The sequence below is a fragment of the Glycine soja genome, chromosome 17, assembly GCF_004193775.1.
Source record: "Glycine soja cultivar W05 chromosome 17, ASM419377v2, whole genome shotgun sequence".
NCBI lineage: Eukaryota > Viridiplantae > Streptophyta > Magnoliopsida > Fabales > Fabaceae > Glycine > Glycine soja.
In genome coordinates this window covers 14,881,776-14,903,776 of record NC_041018.1, presented here as the reverse complement: position 1 = coordinate 14,903,776, position 22,001 = coordinate 14,881,776, and the positions used below count along the sequence as shown (strand labels likewise).

At 35.3% G+C, this 22,001-nt stretch overlaps 1 non-coding gene across 1 annotated transcript; it reads right to left on the bottom strand.

Moving 5' to 3' along the window:
• Positions 1–19: 19 nt before the first annotated feature.
• LOC114394294 lies at positions 20–126 on the bottom strand. Its single transcript, XR_003662700.1, has one exon. It is a non-coding gene; the product is annotated as a small nucleolar RNA R71 (small nucleolar RNA).
• Between the last annotated feature and the right edge of the window lie 21,875 nt (positions 127–22,001).

Genomic DNA, 22,001 nt, shown 5'->3' with positions numbered 1-22,001 from the left:
CCCTGCATCTAGGACCAATGCCATCAGAAAAGACATTTCAAGCATCAGGCAACTTAGTAGAGAAAGCTTGTATGAGTATTGGGAAAGATTCAAGAAATTGTGTGCAAGCTGTCCTCACCACCAGATTTCTGAGCAACTTCTTCTTCAATATTTCTATGAGGGAATTAGCAACAAGGAGGGGAGTATGATTGATGCTGCCAGTGGTGGAGCTCTTGGTGATATGACCCCTGCTGAGGCTAGGAATTTGATTGAGAAGATGGCTTCCAACTCCCAACAATTCAGTGCAAGAAATGATGTTATTGTTCTTAGAGGAGTCCATGAGGTGGCCATGGATTCATCTTCATCTACTAAAAATAAAAAGCTTGAAGGAAAACTTGATGCCTTGGTCAACCTAGTAACTCAGCTTGCCATGAATCATAACTCTACGCATGTTGCAAGAGTCTGTGGTCTATGTTCTTCTGCAGATCACCATACAGATCTCTATCCTTCTTTGCAGCAATCTAGAGTCAATGAGCAACCTGAAGCTTATGCTGCAAACATTTATAATAGACCTCTTCAGCAGCAAAACCAACAGCAGCAAAATAATTATGACCTTTCAAGCAATAGATACAATCCTGGTTGGAGAAATCATCCAAATCTGAGATGGGCAAGTCCTCCACAACAACAACAGCCTGTCCCTCCTTTCCAGATTGCTGCTGGTCCAAGCAAGCCATATGTTCCTCCTCCAATACAGCAGCAGTCACAACAAAGACAACAAGCAACTGAGGCTTCTCCTCAACCTTCCTTAGAAAAGTTAGTGAGGTAAATGACCATCCAGAATATGCAATTTCAGCAAGAGACAAGAGCCTCCATTCAGAGTCTGACAAATCAGATGGGGCAGATGGCTACTTAGTTGAACCAAGCTCAGTCCCAAAATTCTGACAAATTGCCTTCACAAACTGTGCAGAATCCAAAAAATGTGAGTGCCATCACCTTGAGGTCTGGCAACCAAATTCAAGTGCCTCCACCAATAGCAGCACCTGCACCTGAACCTGTCAAGCTTCCTTCTACACCTGAAAAAGAGGATGAGATAGTTGCACAAAAGAGAAAGCTTCCTAACAAAAATTTTCATGCAGGTGGACCTTCTTCTAGTAATTTTGACTTACAACAGCCTCCTATCTCTCTTCCATTCCCACCTAGAGCAATTCCAAACAAAAAAATGGAAGAAGCGGAAAAGGAGATCTTGGAGACCTTCAGGAAAGTAGAGGTGAACATACCTCTGCTAGATGCCATCAAGCAAATTCCAAGATATGCCAAGTTTCTAAAGGAGTTGTGCACCCACAAAAGGAAGCTCAAGGGCAATGAAAGGATTAGCATGGGCAGAAACGTGTCAACATTGATAGGTAAATCTGTTCCTCACATTCTTGAGAAATGTTAGGACCCAGGTACTTTCTGTATACCTTGCATTATTGGGAACAGTAAATTTGAGAATGCCATGCTAGACCTAGGAGCATCAGTTAGTGTCATGCCTCTGTCCATTTTCAATTCTTTATCTCTTGGACCTTTGCAATCTACAGATGTGGTGATTCATTTGGCAAATATAAGTGTTGCTTATTCCGCAGGTTTCATAGAGGATGTGCTGGTTCGGGTTGGTGAACTTATTTTTCCTGTTGATTTTTATGTTTTTAATATGGAAGAGGGATTTTCCCATGGTTTAGTTCCAATTATTTTAGGCAGGCCATTTATGAAAACAGCCCGAACCAAGATAGATGTTTATGCTGGCACATTATCTATGGAATTTGGTGATATTGTTGTTCATTTTAACATTCTTGATGCCATGAAACATCCATATGAGGATCATTCTGTTTTTTGTGCTGAGATAATTGATCAGATTGTTGATGATTATATGTTTGCTTTTGATTATGTTCTTCATGGTAGGAAACATCCATTTTTATCTGATCTGTATACTTGTCATTCCTTATGCATTGAATCTGAATCTGATTTTGAATTTGATCCTGTATCTGATTTTTATGCTGAGAGTGAATTTGAATTTGAGTTTGGTTCTGATTTTCTGGGTGTTGTACCTCTTGATGTTGATTTTTAAGAGTCAGAATGCACTAACCATGTTGTAGGAAGTACATATACTTCTGACTTGCTTTATGAGGTACAAGCTGAGGAACCTTCTTCTTCTCCTACCCTGGTTCCTCCCACTGTTCAGCCACCACCCACACCAGAGTTGAAACCCTTACCAGCAACCCTCAAATATGCTTACTTGGAGGACAAGGAAAAATTCCCAGTGATCATCTCTGCCTCCCTTGATGCAGAGCAAGAGGAGAAGTTGTTGCTAGTGCTCAAGAAGCACAAGAAGGTCATTGGATGGACTTTAATAGACATTCCTAGTATTAGCCCATCTACCTGCATGCATAGGATACTTTTAGAGGATGGAGCTAAGCCAGTGAGGCAGCCACAGCGGCGACTCAATCTTGTCATTCTAGATGTGATGAAAAAGGAGGTGACCAAGCTCTTACAAGCTGGAATCATCTACCCCATTTCTGATAAGGGATTAAAAGTTTGTTAGTGAAAATTAATTCACCCCTTCTTAAGATAACTGAGGCCATTTGTCCAACAAGTGGTATCAGAGCAGGTTCTTGTTTAAAGTTTAAAAACTTCAAGAATAGATATGGCCTCATCCAACTTTCCATTTCTTGAGGGAAATTCTATTAATAGGCCTCTTATGTTCAATGGCGAGGGTTATCACTATTGAAAAACCCGAATGCAGATCTTTATTGAAGCCATAGATTTAAATATATGGGAAGCCATTAAAGTTGGTCCCTTTATTCCTACAAAGGTAGTGGAAATGCAACTATAGAAAAACCAAGAGAAGAATGGAATGATGATGAAAGAAGAAAGGTTCAATACAATTTAAAGGCCAAAAATATAATCACTTCTGCATTAGGCATGGATGAATATTTTAGAGTCTCAAATCGTAAAAATGAAAAAGAAATGTGGGATACATTGCAAGTAACCTATAAAGGCACAACTGATGTCAAGAGATCTAGAATAAACACTCTCACATATGAATATGAACTGTTCAGAATGTTTCAATATGAGACCATAGAAGATATGCAGAAGAGATTTACTCATATAGTTTGCATCATTGGGAAAAATATTTCCTAATGAAGATCTTATTAACAAAGTGTTGAGATGTTTAAGCAGGAAATGACAACCAAAAGTAACAGCAATTGCAGAATCAAGAGATCTCACTAATATGTCTCTTGCCACTCTTTTTGGAAAACTTCAAGAACATGAAATGGAACTTATGAGACTCCATCAACACGAAGAGAATGATATAAAGAGAAAAGGAATAGCAGTCAGTGCCTCATCATCTTCTATTCAAGAAGAAAGTGACAAAGAGGACTTGACTGGAATAGAAGAAGATGATGATTTCAGATTCTTTATGAAGAGGTTCAATAAATTTCTGGAAAACAAAAGAAATAAAAGGGAATCAAACATCAATCCAAAGAAGAAAGAAAAAGATTCCTCGTTAGCCCCAAAATTCTATGAAAGCGATCAACCTGGGCCATGAGATTCGATTGTCTTGTCTTTAAAAGAAGAATGGAAAAATCTGACAAGAGGAATCTCAAAGAAAAGAAAGCATAAATCACTTGGGAAGATAATGACATAAATTCTTCAAGTGATTCAGAAAAATAAAATCATAAATATGAGTCTTATGTTGAAAGACTATGAAAGCGGAGAAGAACAAAGTTGATACATTGATAGCAATTTCTCCAAACACATGGCGGGAGATGCATCAGAGTTTATTCATATTTCTCCCAAAGATAGTAAATATGTGATCTATGGAGACAACGAACAAAGGCCACTTGATCAACAAGTCCAACTAGTGGTATCAATGATACTGAAAAGGTCACTTGTCTTTGATTAATTACTTTTGATTTTCTTTTTTGCCTATGATTGTTAACTCTTGATTGAATTTTGATGCTTGTTTTCTGCTTAAATGTTGATTGTCTTTGATGATTTTTTTTAATGAGTTTTTGATTGTGTTTGTGATTGATGATTGATTATGTTTGATTGTAAGTATTTGATTGTGTTTTTGATTGATGTGTTATTGTGTCTTGATTTTGCTTGATTAATATTGTATGCTTGTTAGTATAATTGATTGATAGAGTTAGATGATGTTCTTAGATAATAGAAATAGGTAATTTTTAGGAGAAAAGCCTTGTTTGGTGTTCTAGTAATCGATTACCATCACGTGTAATCGATTACACAAGAACAGGTAGCCTGTAATCGATTACAGATCCTTGTAATCGATTACCAGTAAGCAGTATGATCCTGTAATTGATTACCATTCGTCCTCCACTATAAATAACATGTGTTTCAAATGTTGCAGCCACGAAACTCACGACTGCGACACCCCCTTTTCTCCCAAACTTCAAATCTTCATATCTTCTTCGTTTCTTAACCAAATCACGTCCCACAAATCCCAAACTTCATCTTTTTCAATCCTCTTTCGATTCCTCCGATTGAAATTCTTCAAAAACTCATCAAATGGAAGAATCATAGAAAAAGTGAAAGGGAACATCCTCCACCACCGTCCCTGCTGCCCATCGACGCCACCAACCATTTGAAGCACCCACAGCACCAGTTCCTCCTTCCTTGTCATCTCCATGATCATCTACTCTATTTTCTTCAGATGATCAACGTCTAAGGTACTCTTCCCAATTTTCTTCTAGGATCATCTTAGACCCTAAGTACCTAGACAAAGACTTCTTCGATGGTGAGACATTTGACTGCTATCAAGTGTTTCAAAATTCTGGATTAGTTGATTTTATGTCCTTAAAATTGTCTTATTATCCTGAACTAGTTAGAGTCTTTTACAGTAATTTAAAAATTCAGGATGGTACGATTCACTCTGAGGTGCATGGTATTTATATGATCATTGATCAATCTCTATTCTTTTTATTAACTAAATTACCCAGTCAAGGTGCACCTTTTGAGGGCACCATTGTTGATGACTGGAAGTTTGATTATTCTAGTCATGATACTCGTTGTATGGTCTGTAATGACCAGGCTGATATGACTGGTAGATTGCTTGCCGGATCATTAACCTTTGATTGCCGCATCATGCATTACATCATAGTTAGAATTTCATTTCCCCGTTCTTCTAACCTGGCTCAAGCTTCCGAGGAGGACTTGATTTTGATTTGGGCTTTCCTTGCCGGTCGTCAGATCGACTGGGTTCACTTGGTTAGGTACCAAATGCATAAGGCATTACAAACCAATGCACCTCTTCCGTATCCTCAGCTAGTCACTCATTTCCTTCATCATTTTCAAATTTCTCTTGATGATGAACCTTTTGTTCAAGTTAAGAGATCTTTTGCCATTGGTGCTAGTGCGGTAGCGACTTTTGGGTACCATAAGGATATGGATGGACAGTGGCTTAGGAAACAAGATGTACAACAATCAATCCCTAATGAGTGCACTCCGTCACCTCCGCCATAGAGAGATACTTCCTCTGATCTTATGAATGAAGTTCTTTCTGAGTTGCGTGGCCTTCGTACATTTTTCGGTGCATGTTTCGATGCCATGGATAGTCGCATAGATGCTATTAATGCTCGTTTCGACAACGTGGGCACCTGTATTACTCAGCTTGAAGATGACATGGGCTTCATTCGCCATTGTTTTGATCCCCCGGTTGATCCAGAGTTCTTTTTACTATTTACTCGAGTTAGCTATTTCAGCTGTGTATTATGGCTTTTATTGCTTTCGTTATTGTTTTAATAGACTTTTATTATGGTTGGTCATTTCTAGACTCTGTGTTTGATTACTTTTTGAACTCTGCATTGGTTTTTTAAGACTTTGTGTTGGTTAGCTTTGGTTTATGAATGTCTTTGTTTTGATATTCTTTGTATTACTTAGTTCTTTTCTTTACACGTTTTTGGCTTTTTGATGTTGCAAAAGGGGGAGAGAACAAGAACATGGGTAGTAAGAAATTATTAGAATTTATCAACTTAGGCATAAACTCCAAAAGATAGGGGGAGTAAGGGTTGTGTGTACGCATTATCAAATTTTATGTTAGTTCGTCTTGATTTCAGGATAATTGTCATCATCAAAAAGGGGGAGATTGTAAAAGCAAAGATATTTTGATGTTTTCATGATGTCAAAGGAACGCGCTTCTCAAGTTTTATTCAAGACAAGAATCCAAGATATCCAAGAAATTCAAGAAATATGATCAAGATAATTCCTAGAGTCTTAGGAAGAAAATTCCAAGTTGAAACATCAAAAGGTTTGGCCAAAGGATTTAACTTAAAATGTTTTTTAAAGAGTTTTACTCTTTGGTAATTGATTACCAGAAGATGTAATTGATTACCAGTGGCCAATGTGCCTTCTGAAAAGCTTTTAAATGTTTTAAATGTTTTAGAAAGCATGTAATCGATTACACATGACTTGTAATCAATTACCAGAGGTTTAGAATGTTTTAAAACAGCAATAAGAAATTTGAATTTAAATTTCAAAGTTGAGTAATCGATTACAGTAAGTTGGTAATCGATTACAGTAAGTTGATAATCGATTACTAGTGTTTAAATATTCAAATTTCAAATGAAAAGAGTCATAACTCTTCAGAAGTAACTGTGTAATCGATTACACCATTATTGTAATCGATTACCAGTAAGGATTTTTGAATATAACTCCCAACAGTCACATATTTTCAAATGTTTTTGAATGGCCATCAAAGGCCTATATATAAGTGACTTGGGATACGAAAATTCTAGAGAGTTTTGCTTGTTCAAAATGTCTTATCCTCTCAAATGGAAAAGAGAGAGATTCCAAGAGAACTTCATTGCCAAATGCTCTCTCAAAAGAAACTCTTGGGCAAACACTTGCAAATCCATTAAGAGTTCATCCATGGACTTCAATTGTAATATCCTTCTCTTCAAGAGAGAATTCCTCTTCTTTCTTCTTATACAAAGAGAGTGATTAAGGGACCGAGGGTCTCTTAAGTTGTAAGAATTCCTGAACACAAGGGATGGGTTGTCCCTGTGTGGTTCAGAAGTTGTAAAGGAATTTACAAAGAAAGGAAAATCTCAAGTGGGTTGCTTGAGTACTGGACGTAGGCACGGACTTTGCCGAAACTGTGTTTGCATTCTCTCTTCCCTTATCTCATGTATTATTGCAATCAATTTTGTCTTGCATGTTTAAAGAACATTATTAAATTGATTGTTGTTTCTTCTTCTACATTATGAGCCTATCATTTAGAAGGGGGTTAAAAGTTTGTTAGTGAAAATTAATTCACCCTTTCTTAAGATAACTGAGGTCATTTGTCCAACAAAATCTTCGATGCCTTGTGTATACTGTCTTCTTTCCATGTTTAAGTTAAATGTAACTGATGTTTTTCTCACAAATAGGACATGTGTGGTGTCTTTTCACAATATATCCGCTCAAATTCCCATAAGCCAATGCAAAATATCATTGCACATAACCTGAAGGTTTGTTGAACAATCTCATCATACACATCAACCCCTTCAACCCACAATTTTTTCAAGTCTTCAATTAAGGGAGTCAGATACACATCAATATCATTTCCTGGTTGTCTTGGACCTACTATCATCATAGACAGCATTATGTATTTTCGCTTCATGCACAACTAAGGAGGAAGGTTGTAAATCATTAGCAAAATAGGCCATGAACTATGGCTGGTGGTCAAGTTTTTGAAAGGATTCATTCCGTCTGAAGTAAGAGCAAGCCTTAGGTTTTTGGGATCTTGTCCAAATTCTGGATACAACCGATCAATTTTCTCTCACAGTGGAGAATTAGCTGGATGTCAAAGTAAACCATCAATTATTCTCCCATATGCATGCCATCGAAGGTATTTTGCATCCTCCGCATTAGCAAACAATCTCTTAAACCTTGGTATTATTGGAAGATACCAACAAACCATTGCTGGATGATTGTTTTTTGTGCTGCCATCATCACTACATTGGTCATTGTTCAGTTTGTAGCGTGATACCCCACATGTTGGGCAATTGTGCATTTCCGCAAAATGATTTCTGTACAAAATACAGTCATTAGGGCATGCATGAATTTTCTGGTACTCCATTCTCACGGGACACAATATTTTCTTTGCCTCGTAGTGACTCTTCAGTAACATGTTATCCTTAGGAAGCATATTTTTCAACAACACAAGCAATTCAGTGAAGCTTTTGTCACTCCACCCAAATCTGGCCTTCAAGTTGACCAAAGATAACACCGCTAATAACCGAGTGAAGGTTGTGCATCCCAAATACAAAGGCATCTTTGAATCTGTTTGTAATTTTTCATAATAACTTGCATGAGCTTGCCGAAAACCTTCTTGACCAAGATTGTGTATCATGTCTTCCATACGATATGTTGGTTGTGCATCATTTGACTCAGTGTCAGCGGCAGTTGACATTTGTGCCAATTCACCATGCCATATCCAATTTGTGTAAGTCGGACTGATGCCTTCACATATAAGATGTGATCTAATGTCATTCACTGACTGACGTCTCCCATTGACACATTTAACACAAGGACAAAAATATTTTCCACGTAGTGCTAATCCATTTTGTTGTGCAAAATGCAAGAAACTTTCAACCCCATTCTGATACTCGTCACTTATGAGCGGTGCTTTAATCCAACTTTGATCTATGTTTTCTAGTTTGTGATACCGAGTACGTTATCATATATGCATGAAATCTAACTTTTTTCATATTAAGGTAAGGCCTTATCCCATTCAAGAACACCCTTTTTTACTTCATTCATTCGTACAAGTTAAGTACGTTATGATAAATTTGATGAAATTTTGGCAGCATTTCGCATTGGTCTCCAAGTACATGAAATGAAAGCGGTCACATCAGCTGACCATGATCAAGTATGCACCTAGAGAATAAAGCAATATGCAAAAATTGAAATGTCATCAAATCTAACACAACATACATAACCTATGACTGTGAATGAAGTAAAAAAATGAGTGTTCCCAAACAGTCAAAATGAACAATTCAAGATTCAAAACAATGATTAATCCAAATTGTTCGTATTAATCACTGTATTGAACCTCAAACGAGAATCTAAGGTTCACTCATCATGCATACAATTTTAATAATAAACAAAATTGATATATTAAGACAATTGTTATACCCAAAATTAGGTGGAATACCAACATACATACCTTAGTGCAGTGATAGTAGCTTAAAAAGTGTATGAATGTATCTTCCCTGAATCAACAACAAGATAAACGCGCGTTAACTCCAAACTACTATCAAATAGTATTACCTACAACCAATAGGAGGCGATAGGTGTAGGTGAGAAACATAAGCAATAATGTTGAATACATTGAAATGTATATATTCTTATCTAACATTATGTATTATGTAGCAATGCATCGGTTTTTACTAGTGTTGATGACACTATTGATGACAGTGATGGTACAGGTAAATAATCCTCAGTCAGTGTTGCAACATACAACAGACCTAAACTACAACTTAAAAAAAAGGATCAAGCATTTTAATAAGTTTCTCTACAAATTCTACCATCAAAGTATTGGATATAAGTAACCCATGCTTAATTAAAATAGCCTCCATTAAACAATATGTCCTTTTGACGTGTCCTTTGATCAATTGTTACCAACATTGCTAGTAGTTTTGGGCATAGCAATCATAACATCGAAAAGGCCAATGTAGTGACCGTGGCAATAACTGCAACAAAGGATAATATTTTGCAACGTTGGAGTCAAACAGACTAATGTAGAGTGAGGTTTGGTGAAACAAAAAGAAGTGCCACAAAAATTATGACCATTTTGACAAAGGCAAGACATAGGATTGAGGTTTAGCCTATTGTTGAAAGTAAACAATTCTCTAACACTATGAACCAAGATATTTTACAAAGGTTCTTAAAGACATATATGAATGAACAGAAGTCAGAGCTGTTAGAAAAGAAGTCAGAATTGTTGACCAAAATGGAAATTTTCGACAATAATCATGGTTAGTTTTTACGGAGGGAACATAACTACCCTACATTGTTCTCCATATGCTGACATTATTATTGTTGACTTAAATTGACTCGATGTCACTATTCATTACAAGAAAATAAAATTTATCAACAATATCCTTTGGAACATAACCACCTCCTATGGGAAGCACATTCTTTTCAACAGATTAGAGAATCGAGTTAGCTAAATCTCTAATCTGGTTGCCCTTCTATTAGTCTGAATAATCTTTAGCATCTTGTAATTATCACAATTATTCTAATGTGTGTTTAGATTGGCTTTAAAATCATGTTGGAGCATGGTGAGGTGGGTCAAACTTGATTTTGAATTTTAATGGAAAAAATGGTTGATTTTGTCTAATTTACTTCATAATCAATTTCGTAAAATCAAATTTCATTCACAATCAATTTTTCCACCGTAACTCCTAGCACACACCCTAGTTGATGGCTTAGTGTTACTATTGTATCAGAGGTGGTGGAGACTTGTTTTGGCTTGTATCTCTTATAGCACTATTTTAGCACAATTATTTGAAGTGAGATTTTCATTTTGTAATTTAATTTCTTAATTTTAGCTAATGTATACTTAATTTTAAATTCCTCCTTGTAAGTAATGAGGTACATGATAGAGGATTTCATGGACCAAATCAAGCAGGCTGGGGGTTTTGAGAGCCTTGTGAAGATGTCTGAAAAGAGTGGGTTGTTTCATTCTAAACCTCCTGACCTTGACATTCCTATGAAAGCTAATAATTCAAGAAAGATTTGTAATAACTCACCTGTAGTAACAATGAGTAACCCACGTTATAGTAAGCAACAATCAGACTCTAACTGTTGTGATGAAAGAAAAAGTTTGGAGGACGCATTTTTTAGAGATTACAAGCAATGCAAACATGAGCATCCTAGGAGCCATTATTACCGAAAAGATCAACAGAATGTTGACCGAGGGAAATTTCATAGAGATTGTCCTTCTATTATCACAGAAAAGCACTCAAGTCAGAGTCGGTCGCATGAGCATAGTAGTCATAACAAACAGGATTACTACTCAAATAAAAAGAAGCAGGATAACTCATCTAGAATCAGAGATGGGTGGCAAAAGGACACTCACAGGAGTCATATTTCAGATTCTTTCCTGAATAATGCATTTTCATATTGATACAATCCTTCAGAATCTCTTGAGATCTGTGAGGATGATATCTCCTCGGACTCTAAATATATCAAGTCAGTTAGCCTTTACGACAAAGAAATTTATTAGCATTGTCTTGGTCAGAACTGTGAAGACACTACACCTGTTGTGGCTTGTGGGTAAGTTTTGCTAGTTACATTTCCTATTTAGAGGTTAAATTTATATAAATTTTAATGTGAAGTTCTACTGTTAACGTGGCTTCTTTGCATAACTTTGCAGTAATAACTTATCAAGCTCCAGCAATTTATCAATGCATCCTCCTTTGTATCCTTAAATTGTGCAAGTGCATCTAAGCAAGCTTTCCTTGGAGAGATTTTATTATTGTTGTTGTTGTTAGTGTATTATTTATTTTTCCTCTCAAGACTCAAGAGAATTAGCAATAAAATGCCAATTATGTCAACCAAATTAGAATCTATTACATCCATAGATTTTTGTACTTTACTCTTATGATTGTTTTACTTAACAAAAAAAGAGTTTTTGAATCAATTATGGTCATGCATGTGGCGTGCTAGAGCTAGGAAAATGAAACAGTTTGGATAATGTTTTTCTTTGGATATTTAATTATTTAACTACTACTAGATCAATTATATATAGTTTTTAATATCTTACAAAGGCTTTAGGTATTAAGGTGAAGCAACTGTAGAGGCACCTAAATATTCTATATTTTTTCTTTTTTGGAAATGAATGTTATATCTGTCTTTGTGTCTCACTTGGGAGTGATTGTTTTTGAACCTGTTTGAACTTCAGGGATTTTTTTATCAACTTCCTTGTTGTGTTCTCTTCCAATCACTTGCTCCTAACCTTAGCATAGAATTTGCCAAGGTTGGTCAAGCTTTGTCATTATTTAGCCTTTTATTTATTCTAAGAAAATGTATTGTGTATTAATGCTTTTGGTTCGTTTAATTCTTGCTTTGATTTTAGAATGGCTTGAAATAATAGAATCTTTCAATTTCTGCCTGAATTCTTTTGCTCTTTTTAAATACTTGCTTCTTCAGAGTGACAGATTCTTTAATTGGCTCACTAGGTTTCTTCCTTGTTTAGTAGAAGAGATTCAACAAAAATGATATCAAGTTCTGATAAGTAAACCCTTATGCATGTCCAAACACACGATCCATATTATAAATGTGTAGAAGCAAGCTTCATGATGAATCAAGATTGATTCAAAGAAGTTTTGATGATAACAAAGGTGATGACAAAAAGCTCAAAGATCAAGAACAATTCATGATAACAAAGATGATGATCTCAAGAATCATAGAATGAGTTCAAGATGTTCAAGATTGAATCAAGAACACTTCAAGGTTCAAGAGAAAATTTGATTTCAAGAATCAAGATTCAAGAATCAAGAGAAGAATTAATCAAGATAAGTATGAAAAAGTTTTTTCAAAAACTGAGTAGCACATGGATTTTTCTCAAAACATGTTTACCAAAGAGTTTTTACTCTCTGGTAATCGATTATCAAATTATTGTAATCGATTACCAGTAAGCAAAATGGTTTTCAAAAAGCTTTCAACTAAATTTACAACGTTCCAATTGATTTCAAAAAGTTGTAATCGATTACAATGTTTTGGTAATCGATTACCAGTGTGCTTGAACGTTGAAATTCAAATTCAAATGTGAAGAGTCACATTCTTTCACAAAAAAGCTTTGTGTAATCGATTACACTGATTTGGTAATCGATTACCAATGATAGTTTCTGAACAAATCAAAAGGTGTAACTCTTCAAATAGTTTTTGACTTTTTCAAATTGGTTTTAAGTTTTTCTAAAAGTCATAACTCTTCTAATGGTTCTCTTGACCAGACATGAAGAGTCTATAAAAGCAAGGCTTTGTTTTACATTCCATCATTCATTCAATCAATCATTCTACACATCCATCCTTTCCAATTCATTCTTTATACAAGCAATTTTTCCACATTGATTTATGAGTCTCTTTGAACTTCTTCTTCTTCTTCCTTTGCAAAATCTTTCTAAAGTTTTCTGGTTTTCCAAACCTTGAAAACAAAAGTGTGCTATTCATCTTTTTCATTCTCTTCTCCCTTTGCCAAAAAGAATTCGCCAAGGACTAACTGCCTGAATTTTTTTTGTGTCTCTCTTCTCCCTTTTCCAAAAGAACAAAGGACTAATCACCTAAATTCTTTTGTGTCTCTCTTCTCCCTTGTCAAAGAATTCAAAATGACACAGTCTAAGAATTCTTTTGATTCTTCCCTTTCCCTTATACAAAATTTTTCAAAGGACTAACCGCCTGAGAATTCTTTTGTATCCCCATTCACAAAGTTTCAAAGGTTTAACCGCCTGAGTTCTTTTTCTTAATACATTGGAGAGTACATCCATTGTGGTACAAGTAGAGGGTACATCTACTTGGGTTGTTGACTGAGAACAAGAAAGGGTACATCTCTTGTGGATCAGTTCTAGTGGAGGGTACATCCACTAGGTTCAAAGAGAACAAGGGAGGATACATCCCTTGTGGATCTTTGCTTGTAAAAGGATTTTTACAAGGTTGAAAAGAAATCTCAAGGACCGCAGGTCGCTTGGGGACTGGATGTAGGCACGGGTTGTTGCCGAACCAGTATAAAAACTCGTGTGTTTGTCTCCTTCTTCCCTACTCTTTTACTTTCCGTTGTGCATTTTAATTTCCGCTTTTACTTTTGGTTAAGTTTCTCTTCTACTCCTTATTCTCTTAACAACATAAGTAAAATCCTTAGAAGAGTAAATTTTTAATTAGTAAAGGTTTAGGAATAATTAATTCAACCCCCCTTTCTTAATTATTCTGAGGTCACTCTATCCAACAAAATTATCTTGGTTTTTGTTACTTTGCTTATCATGGTGCTTAGAAACTTTTCTCTGTTTGATTTGTTTGATAAAACCTTTCATTTAACTTTGATGGCAATAAGTGTTTTTTCAATACTGGTTTGCTCTTGTTCTCTTGGTCTCTGTCAGTATTTGATGGTTTAGAGTGTTGATGGGCCAAAGCCTAGAGTGTGACGCTACAAGGCATAGCAATAGACATTGTTGGCAAGAACAAGTATGGAATGTTATTTGAAGTTGTTCTGTACCCAATTTTATAGGATAGATTTTATGATTACTGATTAGTCTTGCCAGATATGGAATGTTTGTTTCTCATATTACAAATTTTCACAGAAGTAATGGTCATGGTCTGTGAGATAGTGAAATTCACTATTACTTTATCATAGTTTTCATTTTTACACTACACGATGATTCTTGGAAGCAGCATAGGTGAATTTACTTGATATATTTAATTATTGATTGCACAACACTCTTTGTCTAGTTTTAGACTGAGAAATTTAGTAGTAATGTATCATAGTAGATAGGAAGAAGATCAAGAACAAGCATCATATTGGGAGAAAGTGACGATAAATGCACATGGTTATTTGTGATAAAGACATTTTATTGACATTAGTATGGACAGTTTAGAGGTAGAATTACTTATTATTGAGAAATTTCATGGCTTCAGAAGGTTGATGTTTGGTCTCTATAGTCTTTATAGTGTATTTGGACTTATAAAAGTTATGCATTTATGACTAAAGACATTGATGTTTTGGGTGTGGCACAAGATGACAGCCCAAGTTCTATGCATGCACTAGCCCTAGTTCCAAACACACGATCCATATTTTTAATTTTATATATTAACAAACACCCTATGTTTTTAGTATCTGCTAATCAGTTTTGTTTCGTGGGTGGTATAGAATACAAGTCAATATGTGCGTGCAGAATAATAGGATTAGAAAGAGTTCGATGACTAACTTTGGTTGACAGAGACAGTAAAATCAAGTTTGGGTACAATAAATTGAAATCTGGTTTGCATTAATTACAAAAAAAGAAGCAAACAGAGGATATTATTTTCCTCACAGCTAAGAAAGACAAGGAGCTGGATGAGTTGATTAAATTGGAAGATGAAGTGTGGCTGCAAAGATCAACACACATTTCGTCAGAAGGGGGAGATACAAACACAAATTCTTCCATAGAAAAACTTCTCAAAGGAATCAAAGAAATAAGATCAACAAAATAAGGAATGATGGAGGGATGGTTTTTCATGATGAAGATAATATTGAAAAGGGTCTCACCTCTCACTTTGAAGCAACCTCTAAATGTTGTGATCCAAAAACTATAAATGAGGTGGCTGAACTAGTAGAGGGAACACTGGATGATGAGATGAGGGAGATCATGAACAAAGATTTTACTAAGGAAGAAGTAAAATAGGCATTATTTAAAATGTATCTGGCGCATTGTAGGAGATGGTGTAATAAAAAAGCAGTAAAAGTATCGAATTAGAATGCAGACCTAAGTAAAATAAATAAAACACTTATTGTGCTAATCCCTAAAGTCTAGAAGCCTAAGTTTAGGGCCATAAGCCTTTGTAATGTAATTTTCAAGGTCATTACAGAGGATATTGCAAATAGGATGAAAATTGTTTTGCCCTCTTTGATTGGTGAATCTCAAAGTACTTTGTGTCGGATAAGTTAATAACAGATAACAATATCATAACTTTTGAACGTTTTCATGATATGAAGCAAAAGAAGAAAGGGACGAAAGGGATTATGGCTCTAAAGTTACACGACTTAAAACACTATGATAGGGTGGAGTGGGATTTTATCTCCACAATGCTTCAAAATATGGTTTTTGATAAGCATGAAGACCCAAATGACAGGCCCAAAAGGAGGACCAAACCACATCAAAATTTGAAGGATTATTTCTAAGGGAGTTTTTGCACCAAATCTGTTATTTGGTAGTACTCCACTATGTTATAATCAGCAGTCATCAATTCTGTTACAAATGCTTTGTGCTTTTGGCAATTTTGTTATTTCCTATAGTGCTCTATTAGTGCATAGGTGATCCATATGACCCAGACAGTCATTAGACTCTCATCTTTCATCACATAGTTCTTAAGGTCTAACCTTGTGAATGTGTGTATTTTCCGACAGACGAGAACCTGGATGCGAGATACGGTGGGTATATGCTAGTTCAGGAAGAATATTATTAATATTATTATCCAAAAAAACCTGTGGAAAGTTATTCCAATAATGACAAAATGACTAAATGAGACCCTACACTAGTACTATCCCATTACCCATACAGACAAACAAGAAAGAAAAAAAGGGAATGAATCCATTCAAGAAAATCATACATAAAACAAGTAGTGTCTTACTAGTTACTGGGTTGTGGACTTTGACTGAAGTGAAACATGGACATGAAGCAACTTGGTATATTGGGTGCCAAAATTTATAAAAGAAATACTATTGTTTTAACTTAAGAATACTACTATTAAATGACTATTCTGAAATGAATATGAAAGAAGGGTGAAAGCAATTAGTAGAAAAAGCAAACCTTGTGCTTTACGGAATCTATATATTCGTGTGGATTGTTGTAACTGTTGGCTTTGCTTTTAATGCCTGCAATAACTGTGTCTGTGTGCTCCAACTACGCCAACTTCAACTGTGAACTAAACCTTCCCACTTCACCTTAATTTCCCTGCTTGCAATCAACACACATAAATGAGTTATACTATAACAAGCAACCTATGCAATTAAAAAGCGTTTATTTGAAAGACATGTTGTGAACCACAACTAGCTAACTATAGGCAACCAAAACGTTTGACCCTATAGTAGCCACACGCATAAGCTAGCACTATGCGCTTTCAATTATTTTCAGCTAGCTGCCATAGACTCTTAGTGTAATGGATGGCATTACATTTATAGCCAGCTAACCTAAAACTGGTTTAAGTTAGCTTCCAAACACTAGCTTCTTTAAAGACAATACACTGGTATGGGAATGTGATATTGATGAAGCAATGAAGCTATATATATATATATATATATATATATATATATATATATATATATATATATATATATATATATATATATGCTACCTCCATAGCTCTGAATCTGATAGTCTGAACCAATGTTGAAAACTTGATTCATACAAAGGTAACTACTAGAGTGTAGAGCACTTTGTTTTCTTATTTTGGATTCGGTGAAACTAAAGCAAAACTAAATGCCCAACCAGGATTCCAATTATAGATGTTGCAATAGAACACAAACAACCTCAAAAGGAAATGTTTGTGAATAAGTGATTGGAAACCAAGAAAAGTTAAATTAAAACAAGACTAATTTTGATAATACTTCACCATACATGAACATAATAATAAATTAATTGATGATAAATTGCAAGGGAGTTAATGAGATTTTGAATGTTGTTAAGGGAAAGCAAAGAAAAAAGGCGAGTTTGGAACATATATAGCTAGGGTGCAAGAAAGGGGAAGCAAACATAGATTTTGGGTGATCAATTATGTTAGAAATGGTTTGTGATTTTGGCAATTTTGTTATTTCCTATAGTGCTCTATGAATAAGTGTATAGGTGATTATGTTATTTGCTTTTGTATGCTAGCAGGCACTAATACCTATTTTCTTAGAGTGTATCCTCTTCAAGCGCCATAGAAGAGTAGCACAAAGCAAAATGCTCTGTTAAAAATGGGTATAGAGTAGCACAGAGGAACAACGGAAGGGTCCATAGAAGACGTTATATATCAGAAATCATACAAGAAATGGTGAACATGCACCAAAGCACCACAGAAGAGCAAGGATACTTGTACTCTATGCTCAATGACAACTCTTATGGTTCTTTTGCACCAGAGACCTTAGCAGAAGAAGTTTTGTGGGATGGTCTGTGGAACATAGACGATGTTCATGGAAATTTCAGTGTAGCTAAGCAAAGTCGGTCTATACAATTTAGTTGATCCCTTCTGTTAATGTTTTTTTGGTTAAGCAAAGTAGTCCTAGGTAGCTAATCTAAGTCATACTTATGAAAGAACCGGTTATGCATGAACATATCTTAAGTTGTGCTAATATGCTTAATTCGTTGTAGGAAAACTATTCTTGCAAGTCATTATATTTCATTGAAAATGGAGGAGGCATAACTGGGCAGTCAACCAACTTGACTGAAACATCAAGTGATCTATAGTCATACTAGACACTAGTATGTCGTGGTTTGTCAAATGAGTAATGCACTACTAAAGACAGATATGAAGCCACGCAAATGGAACACAAACCATATTTAAATCTGAATATCCTCTAATCTAATCCAACACCATGTAAAATGAAGACACAAGACATCTAATCAACCATTCCCCCCCCCATTGAACGTATACATCAGATCCAACTACAAGTAAAACATGAACGAGATTATCCATAGCGATAAAGGACATGCATATTGATCCTCTGAATCCACTTAGACCATCTAATTATTACACAAATCAACATCAAGTTGACAAGAAATAGCATTGATATGAAGACAAACAAAATAAAAGATCAAAGAACATCCTTCGAATTCCATAGTTATTCAAGAGAAAGAAAAAACCACAATACAAGATGCAACTATAAGGCGTATGTTAGTCGTCATTTACGACTAACTTTTGTGTTAAATGGTTATATGAAATTTGCACATTTCCTCCAATTTATGGTTCTTTTGGTAGGATTTGTACATATTTTCATGTTTAGTTTGATTTTACTCAGCAGATACTCCAATTTTGTGAATTAATGTTGAATTAACTTCAGTTTCAGGCCAAAAGAAGAGAAGGTGAAGTAGTTGGTGTCTCACTAAGCGAGACATATGCGCTTAGCGAGTGACATCCGCTAAGCGAGACACTCAGCCCACTTAGCGCGAGGGGAAACCCTAGAAGAGGATCAATCACAGATACCCGCACCCAGCGTGCCGCAAGCTTGCCCAGCGAGTCGTTTGTCCCTTCTTGCGCCTAGCTCGCTAAGCAAAAATTCACTAACTCGCGCTTAGCGAGAAAATGGCACTAAGCGAGCCTTCAGAATCTAAAACGTCAAGGAGCCTTTAAAACACTGAAGTTAACGTAAAAGAAAGATATACAGAGAGAGGAAACAAAGAGACACACAGAGAGTTTAGGTTTTAGGAGTGATTTTAGGGTTCTAGGGGTGGAGGAGACATCCTCATCCATTTGTAACCTCAGTTTTTCTTCAAAAATCCATCCTTTATGCTGAAAGTTACTAACTTCAATGGAAGGCTAAACCTCTTGTTGGGGATTTCTGCTGAACATTTGATGTAATATTTTCTCACTATATATTTTAAGTTGTTTTTATGTGTTCATTGCTTCTATCTTCACTTATTTCTTGCATGCTTGTGGCTTGATCACCCATTTGTATGTAAAGTTAGGATTTTTAGTACTGGGAAGTGCTTTAAAACCTTAGAACTTGATAGAGCAGGCTAGAGAACTGTATGTTTGGGGACGGAGTGCAGTGATTTAGTTTATATTATGTTGTAATCTTAATGCAACTCGTTTAAACTAAGTTCGTTGAGGGATCAAGGACGAATTTTAAATAGAGTTAGGCCCATTCACTCGAGTTTTAAATAGAGTTTGGGTGGTTATTTTCAGCATAAGAACACTAAAACAACGTTAAATAGAGAAAAATGCTTAGTAACATCAAAGTAGGTTCAGTAGAATGACCCAACGCTTTTACTTGACTGTTTTTACCTCTCACTGTTAGATACTTTAGTTGTAGCTAATTAGAATTGTAGAAAAAAAATCCCCTTTTGATTATTTACTTGTTTTACATGAATGTTTACTTATTGAATGCACATTTTCTGAATGAAACAAGTTCCCTGTGATTTGATACTCGGTTCTTACCATTTCATATTACTTATGCGACTCATTACACTTGCTGATTAGCATCGCAGATTATTACCACGAACAAATTTTTGGCCACGAACAACATACATAACATAATAATCTGCCAATATAATTGAAAAAAAAAATCATACTGTGGAAGCAATGCCTTCCAAGATTATTTTGATGATGCCAAAGAATCAAGAGTTAAGCAAATTCCAAAGATTCAAGATTCAAGTTTCAAGAATCAAGATTCAAGTTTCAAGAATAATCAAGATCAAGATTCAAGAATCAAGAGAAGACTCAATCAAGATAAGTACTAAAATTTTTTTTCAAAACATTGAGTAGCACAAGAATTTTTCACAAAATCTTTTACCAAAGAGTTTTACTTTCTGGTATTCGATTACCAGTAGCCAGCATTGTTTGCAAAATTGATTTACAAAGTTGTAATCGATTACCATGATCATGTAATCGATTACCAATGTTTTAAAACGTTAGATTTCAAATTTCAAGAGTCACAACTAGTAATAAAACATTTTTAAATCATTTTAAACTTGTGTAATCGATTACAAAATACTTGCAATCAATTACCAGAGTTTTTAAATGTTTTGATTTTCAAAATTTAAACATGAAGAGTCACATATGTTGATGTGTAATCAATTACACCTTGATGGTAATCGATTACCTGTGACTGATTTCGAAAAATAAATTTCCAAAAGTCACAATTCTTAAAGTGACTTATTTCTGAAGATTTTTTTCAAAAGTCACAACTTTTTAAATGACTAGTTTTCAAAAGAGTCACAATTTTTAAAAGGTGACTAGTTTTAAAGAAATTGCCAAGAGTCACAAACTTTAACTTGAGTCATCAAATGATTATAAATATGTGACCATGGCATGAATTTCAAAACAATGTTTTTACAGAACTTTCTAACTCATTTCTCTTCATCTTTCAACAAGTTTTTACAGAAATTTCTAATTCATTTCTCAACTTCTTTCTAAGAGTTTTTGTTCAATACTTTCTCTTCCAAGAAAAGTTCATTGTTCAAAAACTTGTGCTATTTCTCTTCTTCATTCTTTTCTCCCTTTGCCAAAAGAATAGAAGGACTAACCTCTTGAATTCTTTTGTGTCTCTCTTCTCCCTTTTCCAAAAGAATAGAAGGTCTAACTGCCTGAATTCTTTTGTGTCTCCCTTCTCTCTTTCCAAGAGAATTCAAAGGACTAATCGCCTGAGAATTCTTTTGATTCTTCCCTTCCCCTTAAACAAAAGATCTCGAAGGACTAACCGTATGAGATATCCTTTGTTTCCCCTTACAAAGATTCAAAGGACTAACTGCCTGAGAATTCTTTGTCCCAACACATTGGAGGGTAGATCCTTTGTGGTACAAGTAGAGGGTACATCTACTTGGGGTTGTTATACTGAGAACAAGAGATGGTACATCTCTTGTGGATCAGTTCAAGTGGAGGGTACATCCACTTGGTTATTCAAAGAGAACAAGGGAGGGTACATCCCTTGTGGATCTTTTGGCTTGTAAAGGATTTTACAAGGTTGAAAGAAATCTCAAGAACCGGTTGGTTGCTTGGGGACTGGACGTAGGCACGGGTTGTGGCCGAACCAGTACAAATCTTGTGTTTGTCTTCTTCTTCCCTACACTCTTTAATTTCCGTTGTGTTCTTTTATTTTTGCTTTACTTTTGTCTAAGTTATTGTCTTTGTTCTTTACATCCTCACAACTTAGTAGTAAAGCTTAATTGAATCTAGTAACATTAAGAAGGTTAAATTTTTAATTAGTCAAGACACATTAATAATTAATTCAACCCCCCCTTCTTAATTATTCCGAGGCCACTTGATCCATCACATACATCGTTAAAATCGACCAATGCTATTTAAGGCATTACCAGAATGTTGAGCTGTAAATAGTGGTGAAAGAAATTTATTCAAGACCTGAGGTTGTGATGTAAAAGATGCCGATGAAATGTCTGAAAAATGCTCTAGTTAATCACTTGCTCTCAATATCCTACAGATCTGTTCTGGATATAGCCGTTAGGGAAAAACAAGAAAATATAAAAATCAACAAAGGATGGTCCTCGTAGGATTCTTGAATTTGAACAACTACAAGGCCAAAATTCTATTATAGTATGTTACATTTTACGTTATGTAGAAGCATATATGATATGAAG